Here is a 24,011-nt window from a genome sequence, read left to right on the forward strand (position 1 = left end):
CTCAACAAGACGAGACATCGGCGGCTTCTTGAAGATGGAATAAGGTTCTCCCCGCCTAGCCCCCGTCGCAATGGTGTGTCTAGCTTCGTCGGAGGGCGTGTGGAGGTGTTTCTCCGGCGGATGTCGCGAGATTTGGTCGGTGGTTGTCTTTGGTGGATCCGCTCAGATCCGGTCTTTGTTCGTCTTTGTTCATATATCTTCAGGTTGGATTCTTTCGATCTAAAATTCTCTTCATCGGCGGCGGTTGCTGCTCTGGGGCGTTGGTCCTATGGGACCTTAGCACGACGACTTCCCGACTGTCTACTACAACAAGTTGTGTCCAGCTCCGCCGAGGGAGGGGCAATGACGGCGGCGCCCCTTCGGCTCGCTTCAGTGCTTGTAGTCGTCGCTAGGTGGTCTATGAATCTAGATATAATTTTTATTATTTCTGATGTTCATTGTAGTGCCATGATTGAAGATGAATAGATCGACAGTTTCCTGAAAAAAAAAACAATGAAACATCAAGTGAAAACCGGGTTTAACCGAGGAATACCACTAAGATGGACTAACTACACTGTTGCACATTTATCCCCAAGATTGACGAATAGTCATTATGTGTATATATCCTATATATTTTGCTTTCTATAGATATGCCATTTGTCCCCAAGATTCTTCCTCGTTACCGCTAGCTTATTGTATATTTTGCTTTCTATAGATATGCCATTTGTCCCTAATCTGGTTCGCGCTAGCTTATTGTATGTTTATTTTTTCCGTTAGGCAGTCGATCATGGGCGATCAAAGACATACCAGAGCGTTGCACATAATAATTGATTTCCTTTTAGACCTGTGAAGAGCAGAGATTGATGAACAGTCATTATGTGTATATATCTTGTATATGTTGATTTCCATAGCTATGCCATTTGTCCCCAAGATTCTTGCTCATTACAGCTGTATGAGATAATTAATTACTTTTCTAGTTACACAAGGAAATCTCTCTCCTGCGACTAGGGCTGCAAGAAAAACTCAAGGCTCGTGAGCCGCTCGAGATTGACTCGTTTTTTGACTCGACTTAAGATCAACTCGAAAATAAACGAGCTGAGTTTGAACACTTTATATAGATCGACCGAGAAACGAGCCGATCTTAAGAAAATGTTGGCTCACTCAATTTTAGCTCGATAGCTCGACAGAATATCATTATGTTAAATGATCATGCCATATATTAAATGGAAATAAGATAATTCATTACCATATATGATGTCTATAATTTATTTTCCATTTTATTTACCAACGAACATGAAAACTTAATTAAATGCAGAGAAGATTTAGGACTAATTATGGCACGTGGTCGACTATGTGTTAAATATCCTATATTTTTTATAAAGGTTCCGAGCATATTTGCCTTAATATTTTTGTTTTCCATCTCATTTAGCTCAAAACTAACTCGAGATCGACTCGAGATCGTTATAAGGTGAGCACGAGTCATATTCTACAGCTTGATCTTAAGCTTCACTCAGTTTGAGCTCCCTCGAATTTTCATATGAGTTAAGTTGAGCCAACTCCAACTCACTCGAACTCGACTCGTTTACGGCCCTACCTGCGACAAAAAATTAAGATGGCAAGAGTAAATGGAGGCTAGGTGACCACCACCAACTGGACGTGTTAATTAACCAAGTTGTTTTAGAGCAAGAATAGTGTACGAGTGCTACTGGGCACGCATATACAGTTCATTTTGAGCTCCTTTTTCTAATACTATCTGCATCGACTTTATTACAAGAGTTAATTACACAAAACCACAACTTCAGGTTTTTTTTGAGGGAAAAACCACAACTTCAGGTTAACTTATAACACTTTACCACAACTTTTGAGTTTTTTTAATAAAAAACCACAACTTCAAGTCAATTTATAACACTTTACCATAACTTTTGAATTTCTTTAATACAAAACCACAACTTCTGAACTAATTCTCAACATTGAGCCCAAATCTATCGGTCAACTTCTTTTAATAGCCAATCTGATTGATTGGGTCCACATGTTAGGACCTAAGTCGGAAAAAGGTGGCATGTGCGCATCACCTATGTAGCCTACCATTTCCTCCTCTTGCCATCCCGTACCGGCGCTATCAACTCCACCGATGCATTGAGCAGGGAGCTGGTTGTTGGTGGGGTGGTCGAAATTCTGCCACAGGATGATCACTCCGAGCATCCTTGAAGGCGAGGTTCCTAGTGTCGCAAAGCCGCACCCGTCCGGACTATGGCATGGTCAGGCGAGGCACGCGAACTAGACAAAGAGGTCTTGGGGAGCTGCAGGTGAACGCGTCGTCGAGGATACGATGATGTCGTATGCAGACTGCTATGTTACACATATCCAGTCAGCGCCACGTAGGAGGGAACTTGCTACCTAGAGCCTGACATGTGGGCCCAATCATTCAGATTGGCTATTAAAGTGGTTGACCGATAGATTTTGGCTCAATGTTGAGAATTAGTTCAGAAGTTGTGGTTTTGTTTAAAAAACTCAAAAGTTGCAGTAAAGTGTTATAAGTTACCCCGAAGTTGTGGTTTTGTGTTAAAAAAACTCAAATTTTATGGTAAGTGTTATAAGTTATCCTGAAGTTGTGGTTTTGTGTAATTAACTCTTATTACAATAATAATGGGTGTTGACTAGGTGCGTCATCTTGATTTCAATACATAGTTCAGAAGAGCAATACAGATACTCTGTAAAAAAAGAAAGAAAATTCATTCTATGTACTATAAAGGACCGAGAAAGCACTCATAGCCGGTGATCTACCAAGGACCGAGCTCTTAAGCAAAGGGATTCTTTGCGCTTGACCAACCAAAAGACAAATACCAACCACCATACCCTTTTTATAAGTAGCACGGCTTCTCCGAGCAAATGGTCAATGCCATATTTCTCATTTACCTTTCTATATTCGAGTCACCCAGTATAGAAACTTGCATTACTTGTTCCTCTCCTGCACATTGGAGACATGAACATGGCTGGTACGGAATAGACGGCACCGGGAACTATTGACGGGTCATCAGAACTGCAATGTGCACTCCTGTCTCACGTCACCACAGTTGTTATCAGAAAGGAAACACGATGCAGTGATCATAGACAACAAAAAGAGGATAATGGAGCACGAGGAAAGCCTACATGCTATTTTCACCGGTCTGCAAGTACAGTTACGTGAAGCTTAAGTGTAATACAAAATCTGGAACTAGTAGCATGCTGAATCTTGGGGTGCATCTGCCTTGGCCTGGAGTGGCACTACTTAGCACAATAGAAAGAGATGTAGATGAATAAAACTGATAGGTAATGAGATTCAGCTAAGATGGTGGAGGAGAGCGCACAAATTTCTAAACTTGTTCTCTCGAAATCTATTAGATGGTATCTATGCTCTGTGAAAATATTAAGCAATGCCCCTAGGTCAGATCGAGTATAACCGTCCTTGATTAATTCGGCAGTCTGAGCTCTGTCATGGCCATGATGGTGTGCCGTCCATACATACTCTGTGAGGGAAAATTAATCCATGGTAGGATGTTAAACGCCATGGGTGCAAGAAGGTAGGCAAGCTCGCCACCAGTGATAATTCTGCTTTTTTTTTCGAAAAGGGGATCCCCGGCCTCTGAGTGATAATTCTGCTTTGATCTGCAGTATGCGCAAATGAATGATTGATTGCCTAACTAACCTAGTCTACCTACCAGTGGCTCTAGCTAGCTTCTTATACTTCACTTTTGCAGCTAGGCCTCCTCAATGCATTGAAGGTACACAATATTGCAAAAAATAGTAATATTCCCTCTTAGACTTGTGGACCCATTGGCGGAGCTACAACAAGGCTAAATGGGCCATGGCCCGCCCAATCCAAAGCAAAACAGTAAGGGACAAAGACTTAACTGACCCATGAGAGGAAACATACTGGGTTTTTCTTTGTACTCGCTTGCCATTATTTGGCACTGTAGCTCGCCATTGTGTGAACCACACAAGATTGAGGTGTATTTGGTTGCCCACCCTCAATTTGTCTACATTGCCTGTGTTGCTCAGTTGGGCCTGGTTAAGGAAAAACAGGGAAAAAAACTAACATCTACATTTCGCTTGGTTGCCCACGTCTGTTAGAATAGTATGTGTACAGGACGTAGAGTCCATGTTGTATACGGGCCTTGAGCCGTTTCCTAGTCTGTATATGATCTCTGCCGTGTCCTATCATGTAACCGATCTCTGACCGATCCATGCAATATAAATATACAGCAAGGTGATCCCAAGGACATCAAGCCTGAATCAATCGATCTCTTGTTTCTTACATGGTATTAGAGCCTTCTCTTCTTCATCGCATCTAGATGTCTCTCGTTCCCTTCAGCGTATCCTCAGGAGCTTCTTCCTCAACCTCTCAGCCCATGACGACCCTCGGCGACAACTCCCGCGAGAAGCTTGGGCGCGACAACTTCCTTCTTTGGAAGGCGACGGTCCTGCCCCCGATCCGTGCTGCACAGCTAGACGGATATCTCGAAGGAACGCTCGAAGCTCCGGCCAAGACTCTTGAAGTCTAGAAGGCCGACAAATCTGGCACCGAGACGGTGCCCAACCCCGAGTACGCTCGCTGGATAGCCCAAGATCAGCAGGTTCTTGGCTCGCTATTGACCTCTCTATCGCGTGAAGCTCTGACTCAAGTCGTCTCCATGAAGACATCCGCGCAGGTCTGGTCAGCCCTTGAGGAGATGTACTCCTCTGTCTCCCGGTCACGAATTATCCAACTTCGGACCCTGTTCGCTGGCACTCGGAAGAACGAGATGACCGCCACCGCGTACTTCACGAAGATGCGGGGCATTGCGGACGAACTTACAGCAGCAGGAAAGAAGATGGAAGACGATGATCTCATCTCTCAAATCCTTGCTGGATTGGATGCAGAATATAATCCTTTTGTCTCATCCATTGCCGCTAGAACCGATGCCTATTCCTTGAGTGAAATTTATGCTCAGTTCATTGCCTTTGAAGCGCGCCTGGAGTCACAAAATTCTGGGTCACAGCAGTATAATTCGTCGGCAAATCTTGCTGCACGAGGAGGACATGGCAAAGGAAATCGTGGAGGCAAAAACAATGGTGGCGGGAACCGCGGTGGCTACGGCAACAACAACCGCGGAGGCTACAACAACAACAACTACGGCAACAACTACAACCACGGGAACAACAGCTACCCCCATAATAATCGCGGTGGAGGACGACCAGGACCAGCAGGAGGAGCGAACCTTCCCCGAGGTGAAAGGCCTACTTGCCAGATTTGTGGTAAGGTTGGCCATCCAGCTCATAAGTGCTGGTATCATTTTGACCCAAATTATGTCACTGAAGAGAGATATGGTGGAGCAGCCACTACTTCATATGGAGTTGACTCAAATTGGTACTTTGATACCGCAGCAACTGATCATATTACAGGGGAGCTCGACAAGCTGACAACACGTACTCGCTACAACGGTCCTGAACAAGCTCATACAGCTAATGGTGCAGGTATGCCTATTAGTCACATCAGTCATGCAGTCGTTAATTCTTTTGATCACACTCGAAATTTTCATCTTAACGACATACTTCATGTTCCCCAAGCCACCAAAAGCCTAGTTTCTGCTAGTCGTTTTGCTTCTGATAAGAATACTATTGTGGAAATTCACCCTCATTCTTTTTACGTTAAGGACCCAACAACGAAGGAAATTCTTCTGCACGGCCCATGTGAGCGTGGTCTTTATCCATTGAAATCGCCTCGCTCACCTCCTTCCTCCGGTATTCAAGTTTTTGGTGCTTCAAGGCCGTCTCTAACAAGATGGCATGATTGACTTGGTCATCCAGCCGCTCCAATAGTCAAACAAGTCCTTAAGAAGTATAATTTACCATGTTCCGTTGAGTCTACTAGTGAGTCCGTGTGTGATTCTTGTCAAAAGGCTAAAAGTCATCAACTTCCGTATCCTAGGTCTTCAAGTATATCTAGTGCTCCTTTAGAGCTAGTATTTTCTGATGTTTGAGGTCAAGCACCCGAGTCTGTTAGTAGAAATAAGCACTACTAGGGAAAAGGCTAGCAACAGCGCGGGTTTTAGACCTATCAGTAGTGCGGGGTGGTGCGCTACTGATAAGGCGCTACAGCTAACAAATAGCAGTAGCGTGCCTCCACCCACGCTACGGCTAAATCGACTTAGTAGCAGCGAGTTCCAGGAGGAGCATTGCTGGTAATTAGTAGTAGCGCTTCTCTCTGCCCGCGCTGCTACTATTATTTCGTATTTTATTTCTTTTTTATTTCATGTTGTATTCGTACACCTTTACACAAATTTTCATACAACAGGAATTTACAAATTGTTTTTACATCATCATGAGTTATTACATCACGGGGTGAAAGAACAGTGTGGACTAGTTTCAAGTGGACGGACATCCACTTGAAACTAATCTGCGGTTCTTTCACCCAATGATATAATAAATATCATCATCATCATCATCATATCATTAACAACTTATCATCATCATCATCATATCATTGGTCACTAGTCGTAATCATAAGTACTCCTGACATCTTCAACTCTAACACATTGTATCACATAATAAACATATTGTACCTCATAGGACCTACTACATTCTCTTAGGACCTACTATATTCTCTAAGGTAAAATAGCAGAAAACAAGATAGCCCCTTGCTCTCCATTATGGAGAATGCAGATTATCCTGTCTCCAATTCTTGCCTTTCGCTTAATGTTGCTTCCAAGAACCTCCTTACGAATGTCCAAACATTTTTTCCACTCTTTGATTAGCATGTGTTCACCAGTTTCAGAAATTCGATATGCACAGGTGAGATCCGTAGGATGACCTGGCTGTAGGTTCAGAACTTCAAGGCGACCATTGTAATACATCAGATGAGGCACACAATTCATCGGGATTTTCTGTTGAAAATATAGTAATAACTTCGTAGTTATCAATGATGTACTAGTTTTGGAAGTATGCAAAAGATGCACGGATGTCGTAATAGTAAAATATCTTACCAGGGTATCTCCATAGAAGTTATCGTGGTTCAACACGTGCACTAGTGGCACGTATTCACCATAATTTGGAGGAGTTCGATAATAGGTATTGTAATTCTCAAAAAAAGTACAATAAGAAATCAGATGATTTTTCTCCTTATAAGTTAATTCGGAGCCATCAGTGTAGTGGGTTTTGTCTACCATCTTCTGCACATTCTTTGAAGATTCAAAATAAGCTGTCAATGGAAATAAGCTGTCAACTATTTTGAAATAAACAATATAAATTAGTTAATAACTATGTTTGAGAAACTCACATTGCGGTAGAATCGGAAGCGTATCAACAAGGACCCAAATGTCCATATTGTCTTGCTTGATGTCAGGATGATCAAGATCTATGGTGACAATCATGCCCTCATAAAAACCATACATTTTGCAAAGTGCTTCCCAATTTTGACAACCAAAATGGGTTACGCTCTGAGAATTATACAGATTTACTTCAAAATCGATATCATGATGGGTCCTTAGGTGTATTTTCTTTGTTTGAAAATTTTCATGGTCTTCAAAACCCATCATCTCTAAGACATAACGTCTTGCATGGCATGGGATAAGCTAGTCGAATTGTAAAATATGAAAATTAGATGTTGAAATAGTTGAAGTCATGCTTAATTACGAAAAAACACACTTGTCGTTGTTGCGTACCGTTTCAACATCGAAGGTCTCCTCGAGCTTAATGCTGAAGCGCCGATCTTCGTCCAGCTCAACAAACCTATCGCACATACCTCGATCGTCGTGGCACCAGCTGCACTCCCCCGGGAGACTGTCGTCGTCCAAGTACGACATTTCCTACGTTCATAATTCAAAGATTAAACTTGTACAATTAAATATATGTACTAAAAAACCTAAATTAGATCATTATTTTTCAAAGAAAATCCAGGCCACTCGATATTTCCCACATATTCTAGCACAAGTCATGCTAGAATTCACGAAAAAATCCGGCATGACCTTTGCTAAAAAAGGACATATCGAGCGCCTGAAATTTGCCGGAACGGAAATTAATCAACACTCCGGCAAAACATAGGCCACTCGGAGGTGTAACCAAAACATGAAATAATTGCTTAAACTAAAAAATAACACCAAATATGGCATGTTCAACTAGTTCTATTAATTCAACTAGTTCTTACTAAATATAAACTTAGTATAAAAAGAAAAAAACTAGTTCTTTCTAAAAATGAAGTAGTTCAACTAGTTATTAATTTACTTACTATACTAGTTCAACTAAAACTTAACTAGTTCAACTAAAACTAAACTAGTTCTATTAATTCAACTAGTTCTTACTAAATATAAACTTACTATAAATAGAAAGAAACTAGCACATCTACTACTACTAATTAATATCTAACTACTACATCTACTACTAATTAACATGTACTACTGCTAATTATACAACTAGTTTACCATCACTACTAGTAATTAATATCCACTACTTCTAAAAATCATTATCTATGAACCCTAAATTAACATCTACTACTACTAAAATCATCTACTAACTAAGCAAAGAGAGAGGGGGTTGAGGAGGGGTGGGGGCTTACAGAGGGAGAGACGGTGGCGGGGAGGTGCTCGGCGATGGAGGGGCGGCGAGGGCGGGCTCGGGATCAGGAGGGCGGCGGTCCTGGGCGGCGGGCTCGGCGGGCTCGGTTGAGGGCGGCGGCGGTGAGGTCGAGGGCGGCGACAATGTGGTCGAGAGCGGCGGCGGTGAGGTCGGCGGCGGCGGCCGTGAGGGCGCAGGCGCGCTCGGGCTCGGGCGGCGGCGACAGGGAGTAGGGGAACAGGCCGGTGGGGGGGGGGGGAAGGAGGACTTAGCGAAATTTTGATGCGGGGGGTGGTTAACTCAAACTAGCAGTAGCGCACGTACAGAAAACGCGCTATAGCTAACTTATCTACAACGCGTTTTGAGAAAAACCGCTACTGCTAATGGAAGCAGTTATTTCTTTTGTTTAGTAAAAACATCAAAAATATACATTGATCATCATTGATCTTTTTGTGTATAATCTAAATAGTCAATATGAATCCTCACCGTACCTGTATAGGTACAGGCGAGGATTCATATTGCAACCACAAATCATACACATATAGTTCAATGAAGACCAAGTGCTCGAGATAGGTTGAGAAGCAACATATTTAAGGTGGTAAACACCTTGTTCGCTTAGCAGTATGGGATTAAATTTAATTAGTTGCGGTCATACTTACCAGCAGTGAGTTTTGAGCAAAACCGCTGCTACTAAGTTCTTTAGCAGTAGCGCGTCCACGGTAAGGGCGCTAATACTATATCTAGCCTGGAGGCAACACCGTGGCAATTATAGTAGTAGCGCTCTTTTCACCTAGAGCGCCACTGCTACTCAGTCATTAGCAGCGCTCTTTTCTAAAGCTCGTTGCTGCTAATTAGCAGTAGCATTTGTTTTTAGACCGCGCTGCTGCTAAGATTCTGTGTATAAGGTTTTCCCTAGTAGTGAAGTATTATGTAAGCTTCATCGATGATTATAGTAAATTTACCTGGATATATCTCTTACGGAACAAGTCCGATGTGTTTCAATGCTTTCATGATTTTCAACATTTAGTTGAGTGACTTTTTAACACCAAAATCATAGCTATGCAAACTGACTGGGGTGATGAGTATCACAAACTCAACTCCTTTTTCTACGTATCGGCATTACTCATCATGTTTCATGTCCACATGCACATCAACAAAACGGTTCCGCCGAGAGAAAGCATCGTCATATTGTTGAGGTTGGACTTGCATTGCTTGCTCATGCCTCTATGCCTCTTAAGTTATGGGATGAAGCATTTCTTTCCGCTGTCTATCTTATTAATCGTGTTCCTAGTCAGGTCATCAATATGCTTTCTCCCCTTGAACGACTCTTTGATGAAAAACCTGATTCTTCTTCTCTTCGCGTTTTTGGTTGTGCATGTTGGCCCAATCTTCGACCATATAACACTCGAAAATTAGCTTTCCGCTCTATTCGGTGTGCTTTCCTAGGCTATAGTAACAAACACAAAGGATACAAGTGTCTTGATATTTCCTCTGGCCGTATATATATCTCCCGTGATGTCATTTTTGATGAATCTGTTTCCCCTTTTGCCCAACTTCATCCCAATGTCGGAGCCCGTCTTAGAGCCGAGATTCTTCTTTTACCTTCTAACCTTCAAAATCCTACGAGTACTGATCAAGGGGGTGATGATTTGCATGCTCATGTGACTAATCCTACTAATGAACCTGATGGTTGTGTTGACAGTACTCATGAACAGGAAAAACATCAGCAAAATTTGATGCAAAGTGTCTCCGGTGGCAATGATTTTATGTGTAGAGCACATGGCACGGAGAGCAAGGTAGACTGCAGGGGATCACCGGCGAGATCGTGCGCGTCTAAACCTACAGCGTCAGGATCGCGCGTGCCTGCAGAACCTGCAGCTGCGGGATCCTATCTCTCTGCAGGCAGGCTGGAAAACCAGGCGCCCATGCCCAGTCACCAGCAGCCGCGTATTGTGCATGGGGCCAGCCCATCCCATGCCCAACCGAGCATGCCCATGCATGAGAATCGTGGGGCAGGTGCATCTCCTGCACGTATGCCCTCAGAATCATGCGTCGATCAGTCCTCCTCGGATGAAGAGGTTGGATCTTCCGTGGCTTCTTCTATCCAGAAAATTGTCCAACCTGTACAACTACCCTCTGTTTCAGATGATGCTGTTACACGTTCACGCAACAATATTTTCAGACCCAAGGTAATTACAGATGGACGAGTTAGGTGGTGCAATCTGTGCACGACAGGTGAACCAAGCAGTATCACCGAAGCTTTTCAGGATAAAAATTGGAAGGAAGCTATGGATGAGGAATATTCGGCATTGATGAAAAATAATACTTGGCACCTTGTTCCTGCTCAGAAGGGTGCAAATATTATAGATTGCAAGTGGGTCTACAAAATAAAAAGGAAAGCTGATGGAGAGATTGACAGATACAAAGCACGACTGGTTGCAAAAGGATTCAAACAAAGATATGGGATTGATTATGAAGACACATTTAGTCTAGTTGTGAAAGCAGCAACAATTCGATTGATTCTTGCGGTAGCTGTGTCCAACAATTGGAGTCTTCGTCAACTAGATGTGAAGAACGCGTTTCTCCAAGGTGTTCTAGAAGAGACTGTGTATATGAGGCAACCTCCAGGGTATGAAGATCCGACTAGGAGACAATATGTATGTAAATTGGATAAAGCTCTCTATGGCCTGAAATAGGCTCCTCGAGCATGGTTTTCTAGACTCAGCTCAAAACTAATGGCTCTAGGATTTTCCTATTCACGGGCGGACACGTCATTGTTCTTCATAAATCAAGGTGGGATTACAATGTATCTTCTTATTTATGTGGATGACATCATAGTCGCAAGTTCGTCCGATTCTGCAGTTAGCGCCTTGCTCAAAGATCTGCAACGTGATTTTGCTCTTAAAGATTTGGGAAATCTCCATTATTTTCTTGGCATTGAGGTGAAAAGGAAAGATAATGGGATATTGTTGACACAGGAGAAATTTGCTAATGACCTTTTGAAGCGAGTTGCGATGCAACACTGCAAGCCATCGGATACACCACTCTCAGTTTCAGAAAAATTATCAATTGAAGATGGTGACCGGCTGAGTGATGATGATGGAACCAGATATAGAAGTATAGTGGGAGCATTGCAGTACTTGACCTTGACAAGACCAGATATTGCTTTTGCTGTGAACAAAGTTTGGCAGTTTCTTCATTCACCCACTAGTGTGTTGGGGAACGTAGTAATTTCAAAAAAATTCCTACGCACACGCAAGATCATGGTGATGCATAGCAACGAGAGGGGAGAGTGTGATCTACGTACCCTTGTAGACCGACAACGGAAGTGTTAGCACAACGCGGTTGATGTAGTCGTACGTCTTCACGCCCCGACCGATCAAGCACCGAAACTATGGCACCTCCTAGTTTTAGCACACGTTCAGCTCGATGACGATCCCCGGACTCCGATCCAGCAAAGTTTCGGGGAAGAGTTCCGTCAGCACGACGGCGTGGTGACGATCTTGATGTTCTACCGTCGTAGGGCTTCGCCTAAGCACCGCTACAATATTATCGAGGATTATGGTGGAAGGGGGCACCGCACACGACTAAGAAAACGATCACGTGGATCAACTTGTGTGTCTAGGGGTGCCCCCTGCCCCAGTATATAAAGGAGCAAGGGGAGGAGGCCGGCCGGCCCTATAGGCGCGCCAAGGAGGAGTCCTACTCCTACTGGAGGAGGCCGGCCGGCCCTATAGGCGCGCCAAGGAGGAGTCCTCCTCCTAGTAGGAGTAGGACTCCTACTAGGAGGGGGAAGGAAGTGGGGAAGGAGAAGGAAAGGGGGGCACCGCCCCCCCTCTCCTAGTCCAATTCGGACCAGGGGGGAGGAGGCGCGCGGCCCACCCTGGCTGCCCTTCTCTTTCTCCACTAAGGCCCATATGGCCCATTACTTCTCCCGGGGGGGGGGGGGTTCCGGTAACCCTCCGGTACTCCGGTTTTCTCCGAAATCACCCGAACACTTCCGGTGTCCGAATATAGCCGCCCAATACATCAATCTTTATGTCTCGACCATTTCGAGACTCCTCGTTATGTCCGTGATCACATCCGGCACTCCGAACTAACTTCGGTACATCAAAAATCATAAACTCATAATAGAACTGTCATCGAAACCTTAAGCATGCGGACCCTACGGGTTCGAGAACAATGTAGACATGACCGAGACATGTCTCCGGTTAATAACCAATAGCGGAACCTGGATGCTCATATTGGCTCCTACATATTCTACGAAGATCTTTATCGGTCAGACCGCATAACAACATACGTTGTTCCCTTTGTCATCGGTATGTTACTTGCCCGAGATTCGATCGTCGGTATCTCAATACCTAGTTCAATCTCGTTACTGGCAAGTCTCTTTACTCGTTTCGTAATACATCATCTCGCAACTAACTCATTAGTTGCAATGCTTGCAAGGCTTATGTGATGTGCAGTACCGAGAGGGCCCAGAGATACCTCTCCGACAATCGGAGTGACAAATCCTAATCTCGAAATACGCCAACCCAACATTTACCTTTGGAGACACCTGTAGAGCTCCTTTATAATCACCCAGTTACGTTGTGACGTTTGGTAGCACACAAAGTGTTCCTTCGGCAAACGGGAGTTGCATAATCTCATAGTCATAGGAACATGTATAAGTCATGAAGAAAGCAATAGCAACATACTAAATGATCGGGTGCTAAGCTAATGGAATGGGTCATGTCAATCACATCATTCTCCTAATAATGTGATCCCATTGATCAAATGACAACACATGTCTATGGTTAGGAAAACATAACCATCTTTGATTAATGAGCTAGTCAAGTAGAGGCATACTAGTGACGTTTGGTTTGTCTATGTATTCACACAAGTATTATGTTTCCGGATAATACAATTCTAGCATGAATAATAAACATTTATCATGATATAAGGAAATAAAGTAATAACATTATTATGGCCTCTAGGGCATATTTCCTTCAGTCTCCCACTTGCACTAGAGTCAATAATCTAAATTACACAGTAATGATTCTAACACCCATGGTGCTTTGGTGCTGATCATGTTTTGCTCGTGGAAGAGGCTTAGTCAACGGGTCTGCAACATTCAGATCCGTATGTATCTTGCAAATCTCTATGTCTCCCACCTGGACTAGATCCCGGATGGAATTGAAGCGTCTCTTGATGTGCTTGGTTCTCTTGTGAAATATGGATTCCTTTGCCAGGGCAATTGCACCAGTATTGTCACAAAAGATTTTCATTGGACCCGATGCACTAGGTATGACACCTAGATCGGATATGAACTCCTTCATCCAGACTCCTTTGTTTGCTGCTTCCGAAGCAGCTATGTACTCCACTTCACATGTAGATCCCGCCACAACGCTTTGTTTAGAACTGCACCAACTGACAGCTCCACCATTTAATGTAAACACGTATCCGGTTTGCGATTTAGAATCGTCCGGATCAGTGTCAAAGCTTGCAGCAACGTAATCATTTACTATGATCTCTTTGTCACCTCCATATATGAGAAACATATCCTTAGTCCTTTTCAGGTATTTCAAGATGTTCTTGACCGCTGTCCAGTGATCCACTCCTGGATTACTTTGGTACCTCCCTGCTAGACTTATAGCAAGACACACATCAGGTCTGGTACACAGCATTGCATACATGATAGAGCCTATGGCTGAAGCATAGGGAACATCTTTCATTTTTTCTCTATCTTCTGCATTGGTCGGGCATTGAGTCTTACTCAATTTCACACCTTGTAACACAGGCAAGAATCCTTTCTTTGCTTGATCCATTTTGAACTTCTTCAAAATTTTGTCAAGGTATGTGCGTTGTGAAAGTCCAATTAAGCGTCTTGATTTGTCTCTATAGATCTTAATGCCCAATATGTAAGCAGCTCCACCGAGATCTTTCATTGAAAAACTCTTATTCAAGTATCCTTTTATGCTATTCAGAAATTCTATATCATTTCCGATTAGTAATATGTCATCTACATATAATATCAGAAATAATACAGAGCTCCCACTCACTTTCTTGTAAATTCAGGCTTCTCCAAAAGTCTGTACAAAACCAAATGCTTTGATCACACTATCAAAGCGTTTATTCCAACTCCGAGAAGCTTGCACCAGTCCATAAATGGATCGCTGGAGCTTGCATACTTTGTTAGCTCCCTTTGGATCGACAAAACCCTCCGGTTGCATCATATACAACTCTTCTTCTAGAAATCCATTCAGGAATGCAGTTTTGGCATCCATCTGCCAAATTTCATAATTATAAAATGCGGCAATTGCTAACATGATTCGGACAGACTTAAGCATCGCTACGGGTGAGAAGGTCTCATCGTAGTCAATCCCTTGAACTTGTCGAAAACCTTTTGCGACAAGTCGAGATTTGTAGACAGTAATATTATCGTCAGCGTCAGTCTTCTTCTTGAAGATCCATTTATTCTCAAGTGTTTGCCGATCATTGGGCAAGTCAACCAAAGTCCATACTTTGTTCTCATACATGGATCCCATCTCAGATTTCATGGCTTCAAGCCATTTTGCAGAATCTGGGCTCACCATCGCTTCTTCATAGTTTGTAGGTTCATCATGATCTAGTAGCATGACTTCCAGAATAGGATTACCATACCACTCTGGTGCGGATCTTACTCTGGTTGATCTATGAGGTTCAGTAGTATCTTGTTCTGAAGTTCCATGATCATCATCATTAGCTTCCTCACTAATTGGTGTAGGTGTCACAGAAACTAGTTTCTGTGATGTACTACTTTCCAATAAGGGAGCAGGTACAATTACCTCGTCAAGTTCTACTTTCCTCCCACTCACTTCTTTTGAGAGAAACTCCTTCTCTAGAAAGTTTCCGAATTTAGCAACAAAAGTCTTGCCTTCGGATCTATGATAGAAGGTGTATACAATAGTTTCCTTTGGATATCCTATGAAGACACATTTCTCCGATTTGGGTTCGAGCTTATCAGGTTGAAGCTTTTTCACATAAGCATCGCAACCCCAAACTTTCAGAAATGACAACTTTGGTTTCTTGCTAAACCACAGTTCATAAGGCGTCGTCTCAACGGATTTTGATGGTGCCCTATTTAACGTGAATGCGGCTGTCTCTAGAGCATATCTCCAAAACGATAGCGGTAAATCAGTAAGAGACATCATAGATCGCACCATATCTAGTAAAGTACGATTACGACGTTCGGACACACCATTACGCCGTGGTGTTCCGGGTGGCGTGAGTTGCGAAACTATTCCGCATTGTTTCAAATGTACACCAAACTCGTAACTCAAATATTCTCCTCCACGATCAGATCGTAGGAATTTTATTTTCTTGTTACGATGATTTTCAACTTCACTCTGAAATTCTTTGAACTTTTCAAATGTTTCAGACTTATGTTTCATTAAGTAGATATACCCATATCTGCTTAAGTCATCTGTGAAGGTGAGAAAATAACGATATCCACCACGAGCCTCAACATTCATCGGACCACATACATCTGTATGTATGATTTCCAACAAATCTGTTGCTCTCTCCATAGTACTGAAGAACGGTGTTTTTGTCATCTTACCCATAAGGCACGGTTCGCAAGTACCAAGTGATTCATAATCAAGTGGTTCCAAAAGTCCATCAGTATGGAGTTTCTTCATGCGCTTTACACCGATATGACCCAAACGGCAGTGCCACAAATAAGTTGCACTATCATTATCAACTGTGCATCTTTTGGCTTCAACATTATGAATATGTGTGTCACTACTATCGAGATTTAATAAGAATAGACCACTCTTTAAGGGTGCATGACCATAAAACATATTACTCATATAAATAGAACAACCATTATTCTCTGATTTAAATGAATAACCGTCTCGCATCAAACAAGATCCAGATATAATGTTCAGACTTAACGCTGGCACCAAATAACAATTATTTAGGTCTAATACTAATCCCGAAGGTAGATGTAGAGGTAGCGTGCCGACCGCGATCACATCGACTTTGGAACCATTTCCCACGCGCATCGTCACCTCGTCCTTAGCCAATCTTCGCTTAATCCGTAGTCCCTGTTTCGAGTTGCAAATATTAGCAACATAACCAGTATCAAATACCCAGGTGCTACTGCGAGCATTAGTAATGTACACATCAATAACATGTATATCACATATACCTTTGTTCATCTTGCCATCCTTCTTATCCGCCAAATACTTGGGGCAGTTCCGCTTCCAGTGACCAGTCTGCTTGCAGTAGAAGCACTCAGTTTCAGGCTTAGGTCCAGGTTTGGGTTTCTTCTCTTGAGTAGCAACTTGCTTGCTGTTCTTTTTGAAGTTTTCCTTCTTCTTTCCTTTGCCTTTTTTTTGAAACTAGTGGTCTTATTGACCATCAACACTTGATGCTCCTTCTTGATTTCTACCTCCGCAACTTTCAGCATTGCGAAGAGCTCGGGAATAGTCTTATTCATCCCTTGCATATTATAGTTCATCATGAAGCTCTTGTAGCTTGGTGGCAGTGATTGGAGAATTCTGTCAATGACGCAATCATCTGGAAGATTAACTCCCAATTGAATCAAGTGATTATTATACCCAGACATTTTGAGTATATGCTCACTGACAGAACTGTTCTCCTCCATCTTGTAGCTATAGAACTTATTGGAGACTTCATATCTCTCAATCTGGGTATTTGCTTGAAATATTAACTTCAACTCCTGGAACATCTCATATGCTCCATGACGTTTAAAACGTCGTTGAAGTCCCGATTCTAAGCCGTAAAGCATGGCACACTGAACTATCGAGTAGTCATCAGCTTTGCTCTGCCAGATGTTCATAATATCTGGTGTTGCTCTAGCAGCAGACTTGGCACCCAGCGGTGCTTCCAGGACGTAATTCTTCTGTGCAGCAATGAGGATAATCCTCAAGTTACGGACCCAGTCCGTGTAATTGCTACCATCATCTTTCAACTTTTCTTTCTCAAGGAATGCATTAAAATTCAACGGAACAACAGCACGAGCCATCTATCTACAATCAAACATAAACAATCAAGATACTATCAGGTACTAAGTTCATGATAAATTTAGGTTCAATTAATCATATTACTAAAGAACTCCCACTTAGATAGACATCCCTCTAATCCTCTAAGTGATTACGTGATCCAAATCAACTAAACCATGTCCGATCATCACGTGAGATGGAGTAGTTTCATTGGTGAACATCACTATGTTGATCATATCTACTATATGATTCACGCTCGACCTTTCGGTCTCCGTGTTTCAAGGCCATATCTGTATATGCTTGCCTCGTCAAGTATAACCTGAGTATTCCGCGTGTGCAACTGTTTTGCACCCGTTGTATTTGAACGTAGAGCCTATCACACCCGATCATCATGTGGTGTCTCAGCACGAAGAACTTTCGCAACGGTGCATACTCAGAGAGAACACTTCTTGATAATTAGTGAGAGATCATCTTAAAATGCTACCGTCAATCAAAGCAAGATAAGATGCATAAAAGATAAACATCACATGCAATCAATATAAGTGATATGATATGGCCATCATCATCTTGTGCTTGTGATCTTCATCTTCGAAGCACAGTCGTTATCACCATCGTCACCGGCGCGACACCTTGATCACCATCGTAGCATCGTTGTCGTCTCGCCAATCTTATGCTTCCATGACTATCGCTACCGCTTAGTGATAAAGTAAAGCATTACAGCGCAATTGCATTGCATACAATAAAGCGACAACCATATGGCTCCTGCCAGTTGCCGATAACTTGGTTACAAAACATGATCATCTCATACAATAAAATTTAGCATCATGTCTTGACCATATCACATCACAACATGCCCTGCAAAAACAAGTTAGACATCCTCTACTTTGTTGTTGCAAGTTTTACGTGGCTGCTACGGGCTTAAGCAAGAACCAATCTTACCTACGCATCAAAACCACAACGATAGTTTGTCAAGTTGGTGCTGTTTTAACCTTCGCAAGGACCGGGCGTAGCCACACTCGGTTCAACTAAAGTTGGAGAAACTGATACCCGCTAGCCACCTTTGTGCAAAGCACGTCGGGAGAACCGGTCTCGCGTAAGCGTACGCGTAATGTCGGTCCGGGCCGCTTCGTCCAACAATACCGCCGAACCAAAGTATGACATGCTGGTAAGCAGTATGACTTATATCGCCCACAACTCACTTGTGTTCTACTCGTGCATATAACATCAACACATAAAACCTAGGCTCGGATGCCACTGTTGGGGAACGTAGTAATTTCAAAAAAATTCCTACACACACGCAAGATCATGGTGATGCATAGCAACGAGAGGGGAGAGTGTGATCTACGTACCCTTGTAGACCGACAGCGGAAGCGTTAGCACAACGCGGTTGATGTAGTCGTACGTCTTCACGGCCCGACCGATCAAGCACCGAAACTACGACACCTCCGAGTTTTAGCACACGTTCAGCTCGATGACGATCCCCGGACTCCGATCCAGCAAAGTGTCGGGGAAGAGTTCCGTCAGCACGACGGTGTGGTGACGATCTTGATGTTCTACCGTCGCAGGGCTTCGCCTAAGCACCGCTACAATATCATCGAGGATTATGGTGGAAGGGGGCACCGCACACGGCTAAGAAAACGATCACGAGGATTATCTAGGACTCCTACTAGGAGGGGGAAGGAAGTGGTGAAGGAGAAGGAAAGGGGGGCGCCGCCCCCCCTCTCCTAGTCCAATTCGGACCAGGGGGAGGAGGCGCGCGGCCCACCCTAGCTGCCCTTCTCTTTCTCCACTAAGGCCCATATGGCCCATTACTTCTCCTGGGGGGTTCCGGTAACCCTCCGGTACTCCGGTTTTCTTCGAAATCACCCGGAACACTTCCGGTGTTCGAATATAGCCGTCCAATACATCAATCTTTATGTCTCGACCATTTCGAGACTCCTCGTTATGTCCGTGATCACATCCGGGACTCCGAACTAACTTCGGTACATCTAAACTCATAAACTCATAATATAACTGTCATCGAAACCTTAAGCGTGCGGACCCTACGGGTTCGAGAACAATGTAGACATGACCGAGACATGTCTTCGGTCAATAACCAATAGCGGAACCTGGATGCTCATATTGGCTCCTACATATTCTACGAAGATCTTTATCGGTCAGACCGCATAACAACATACGTTGTTCCCTTTGTCATCGGTATGTTACTTGCCCGAGATTCGATCGTCGGTATCTCAATACCTAGTTCAATCTCGTTACCGGTAAGTCTCTTTACTCGTTTCGTAATACATCATCTCGCAACTAACTCATTAGTTGCAATGCTTGCAAGGCTTATGTGATGTGCATTACCGAGAGGGCCCAGAGATACCTCTCTGACAATCGGAGTGACAAATCCTAATCTCAAAATACGCCAACCCAACATTTACCTTTGGAGACACCTGTAGAGCTCCTTTATAATCACCCAGTTACGTTGTGACGTTTGGTAGCACACAAAGTGTTCCTCCGGCAAACGGGAGTTGCATAATCTCATAGTCATAGGAACATGTATAAGTCATGAAGAAAGCAATAGCAACATACTAAACGATCGGGTGCTAAGCTAATGGAATGGGTCATGTCAATCACATCATTCTCCTAATAATGTGATCCCGTTGATCAAATGACAACACATGTCTATGGTTAGGAAAACATAACCATCTTTGATTAATGAGCTAGTAAAGTAGAGGCATACTAGTGACATTTGGTTTGTCTATGTATTCCCACAAGCATTATGTTTCCGGATAATACAATTCTAGCATGAATAATAAACATTTATCATGATATAAGGAAATAAAATAATAACATTATTATTGCCTCTGGGGCATATTTCCTTCATAGCGTACATTGGACTGCAGTTAAGAGAATTCTGCGATATGTTAGGGGTACGGTTGGAGTAGGACTAAAAATTACAAATTCCAAGTCTACTCTTGTCAGTTCCTTCTCAGATGCAGACTGGGCTGGTAGTCCTGATGATCGTAGATCCACCGGTGGTTTGCTGTATATTTTGGTGAAAATCTTGTTTCTTGGAGTGCACGAAAGCAGGCAACGGTGTCAAGGTCAAGCACTGAAGCGGAGTACAAATCCCTAGCCAATGCAACGTCTGAGATCATTTGGATCCAAACACTTCTCAAGGAGCTCAGAGTCAATCAGCCTAGGGCAGCATGTCTGCGGTGTGACAATCTTGGAGCAACATATCCCTCGGCTAACCCAATATTTCATGCTCGGACTAAACATATTGAGGTTGATTATCACTTTGTTAGAGAGAGAGTTGCAGACAAGCTTCTTGAGATCAGATTCATTCCCTCCGGCGACCAGGTAGCGGATGGCTTCACGAAAGCACTTGCTACTAGACAGTTAGAAGTATTCAAGCGCAATATTAACTTAGACAAGTTATGATTGAGGGTGTGTGTTAGAATAGTATGTGTACAGGACACAGAGTCCATGTTGTATACGGGCCTTGAGCCGTTTCCTAGTTTGTATATGATCTCTGTCGTGTCCTATCATGTAACCGATCTCTGATCGATCCATGCAATATAAATATACGGCAAGGTGATCCCAAGGGACATCAAGCCTGAATCAATCGATTTCTTGTTTCTTACAGCGTCGAGGTTGCATGCATTAGGGGATTGGTTTTGGCATGCTGTTTGGTATCCTTCATTGGCTTAGCTCATGTAACTACACGGTATTTTGCTGCACACAGGCTGCGAGGTGTGCTAACCTTGTACCCTACGTGGTAAACATATCTGCTACACCTTACACACGATCACACCTATGACACCACTAAAACATAACCGCAATCATGACGAACTAGACGATGGCGCTGAAGTTCTTCAACCCAAATTGTCGATCCATCTTGCCAACTTCAACACTTCTGCATGCCAGCTTGAGCACGACCTTGGAGTAAGCATCCTCTGTTGCCTGCCTACTCTTAAACCCTGTGTGACAGATGTGCTTGTAACCCGACACTTGTTCATTGCATGCTTCCCATGAACTCTAAACCCCTGGAACCCTTCCGTGGAACATCACATACCACTTGTCATAGCATTGCAGAAGAGCAGTAGTTCAAGCAGCAAGCAATGGAGCACACTAGACATGAAACATAACAAAACATGCATGATCATACAACATAGCAAGTTCAATCTACCACTACTATGGTATCATCCTACCACAATATCCAAAAGAGGGTGTAATCCTACCACCGCAAATTCACCATCAGTGTGAGGGGTTACTATATATCACCTCACAAAATATACAGTCCATCACCAATAGCTACCACAACAATACAATCTCACAGATCAAACCCTACTACATGCTCGCAGATCAAACCCTACCACATGCTCTCCAATCTAATTAGAACAAGTACAAACAAGGGGGTGATTGAACTCACAAAGGTTATCACTGCAGCTCGAGTGAGACACAGAACAAATCGAAGAAGAGGAGGACACAAGCTGCCATTGCCGTGGACCACCGGCGGAAGAAGAAGCGCCGCTTACCTGTCTGTCGGTGTCGATCCGCGTTTGAGGGAAAACTCAAAAGGGGAGAGAATGGTGGCGGGAGTTTTGGCGGTGAGGCGAAGGGGCTATATAGGGCAACCGAATCGGCGGGAAGTAACCCGAAATCCTTCCGCCAATTTTTTGGAGATGCGCGCGAGCTTGCGCCATCTCCATGGTCGCATGATCTTCGCACCACATTCCCCACCCATGCTTCGATCGAGCTTGCCATGCTAGAAGCTGCTGATCCGGTAGTTCCTAGCGGGCCTAGCTGTGAGGTGCTTTAAACATCGTGCGATGTAGGTCAAACAGTGAACCCGGATAACCAAACAGCCCAATTTCTTCTTGCGTGGGTCTGGTTAGGCCTCATACGGGCAACCAAACAAGCCCTTGATGAATTTATTGTACACAACATTTGCTTTGTATAGCTAGATATGTCGTTTGTCGAGTTCAGCTTCCACAATGCCTCAATGCCACAAGATACATTTGTCCTTGATTCAACTCTATGAGCTCATTCATTTTCTAGTTAGACAGCTAAATTAGTGTCCCGTGGAAGAGTAAGGGAACCAAGTGACTATCGACCTCGCGTGTTATTTACCGATTGTGCTCCAAAAAGTATCGTGCGGTTCTTCACTTTTGCATTCGTGGATGCTTCTATACTCCATTAATGGCTCTACTTAGCCTGCTCCTTTTTTCATGAACGGAGCGGTAATATTGGGTCCAGTTTCTCCATGAATTTTGTAATGATGAGTGCGTTGGATAGGTGTGTCATCGTAATCTTGGTATCTAGTTTGAAGATAATCAGATGCTTAAAGACTAATAAATTCATCGTTTTTAAATGGATCTATAAAGTGCACATAGTCAGCAACCTACCCAGGGTGCGTATGCGGTGCACGCTCAGGGTCCGCTAGACCGGTTAGTGCTCCTGGCTACAGGGCCGGGCCCACTATTGTGCCAAATGTGCGGCCCGCATAGAGCCCATAATTTTGAAGGGCCCCAAATTTTATATGTAGGCCTAGTATTTAGAAAAAAAAATCCAGATCAAGGTCGCACTGGGCCGCGAGGCGTTGGAGCTGGGCCTACATGGTTATGTCTTGAGGCCATCGAGCTGCGCTACGCTACTACAGGCTACAGATCGTAAGTAAGATGGAAAAACAGATCGTCCCTAAAAATCGATCGTAAGATAGAAACAGATTGTCCGTAAAGAAAAACGAGATCTTTGTGCTAAGCTACAGGCTACGATCGGGAATCAGGATCGTCTCGAACTCTCGATCAGGCCCTGTTCTCGATCGCGAAACCGTCGCGTCGGTGATCCGGCGATGCTACTGGAAACGGGATCCACGGATCGTCTGGTCCCCTTCGCCTCATCGGGCCTTCTTGTTCCCGACTTCCTCTCCCATATTGCATAGTCAGCTTGTTGGATCGTCGGATCGATCCATGACTGACTCCAGCCTTTAGGTGCTTAGCGAGTCCTTTTTTTCGATTAACTTCGGTTCCTACTCATAATTCCTAATTTCCGAATTAATTTTTGCAGGGATCGTTACTTCATGTCTTCATTAGAGCAGCATGACTGTTTTCCCAATGCAAGTATTGCATATAAAGTTCTGTTGACCATTCCTTTGACAGTTGCATCGGCAGAAATAAGTTTTTCTAAGTTAAAGCTATTGAAGTCCTATATGCATACTACTATGACACAACAAATACTCAACGATTTGGCCACAATAGCAATTGAGAGTGAAGCGTTGGAGAAGATTGATTACGAGGATATCATTAAAGATCTCATTTCAGAGAATACTAAAAGAATGAAGCTTTTCAAATAAATAGCAACCGGGAGTTTAATAGGTATGATTTTTTATACGCGCAATTGTTATGTAAGACATTATATTATATAGATTATAAAAAAATTCTGCTTCATATATATACATTATAATTGGTCGTTAGTTTATTTTTTTAG

The 24,011-nt window shown here is 43.4% G+C and overlaps 1 non-coding gene across 1 annotated transcript; it reads left to right on the top strand.

The window, feature by feature from the left end:
• Positions 1-4,826: 4,826 nt before the first annotated feature.
• Positions 4,827-4,955, top strand: LOC123109246 (small nucleolar RNA Z247). Its single transcript, XR_006452528.1, has one exon. It is a non-coding gene; the product is annotated as a small nucleolar RNA Z247 (small nucleolar RNA).
• The last annotated feature ends 19,056 nt before the right edge of the window (positions 4,956-24,011 follow it).

The sequence above is a fragment of the Triticum aestivum genome, chromosome 5A (assembly GCF_018294505.1).
Source record: "Triticum aestivum cultivar Chinese Spring chromosome 5A, IWGSC CS RefSeq v2.1, whole genome shotgun sequence".
NCBI classification, from domain to species: Eukaryota; Viridiplantae; Streptophyta; class Magnoliopsida; order Poales; family Poaceae; genus Triticum; species Triticum aestivum.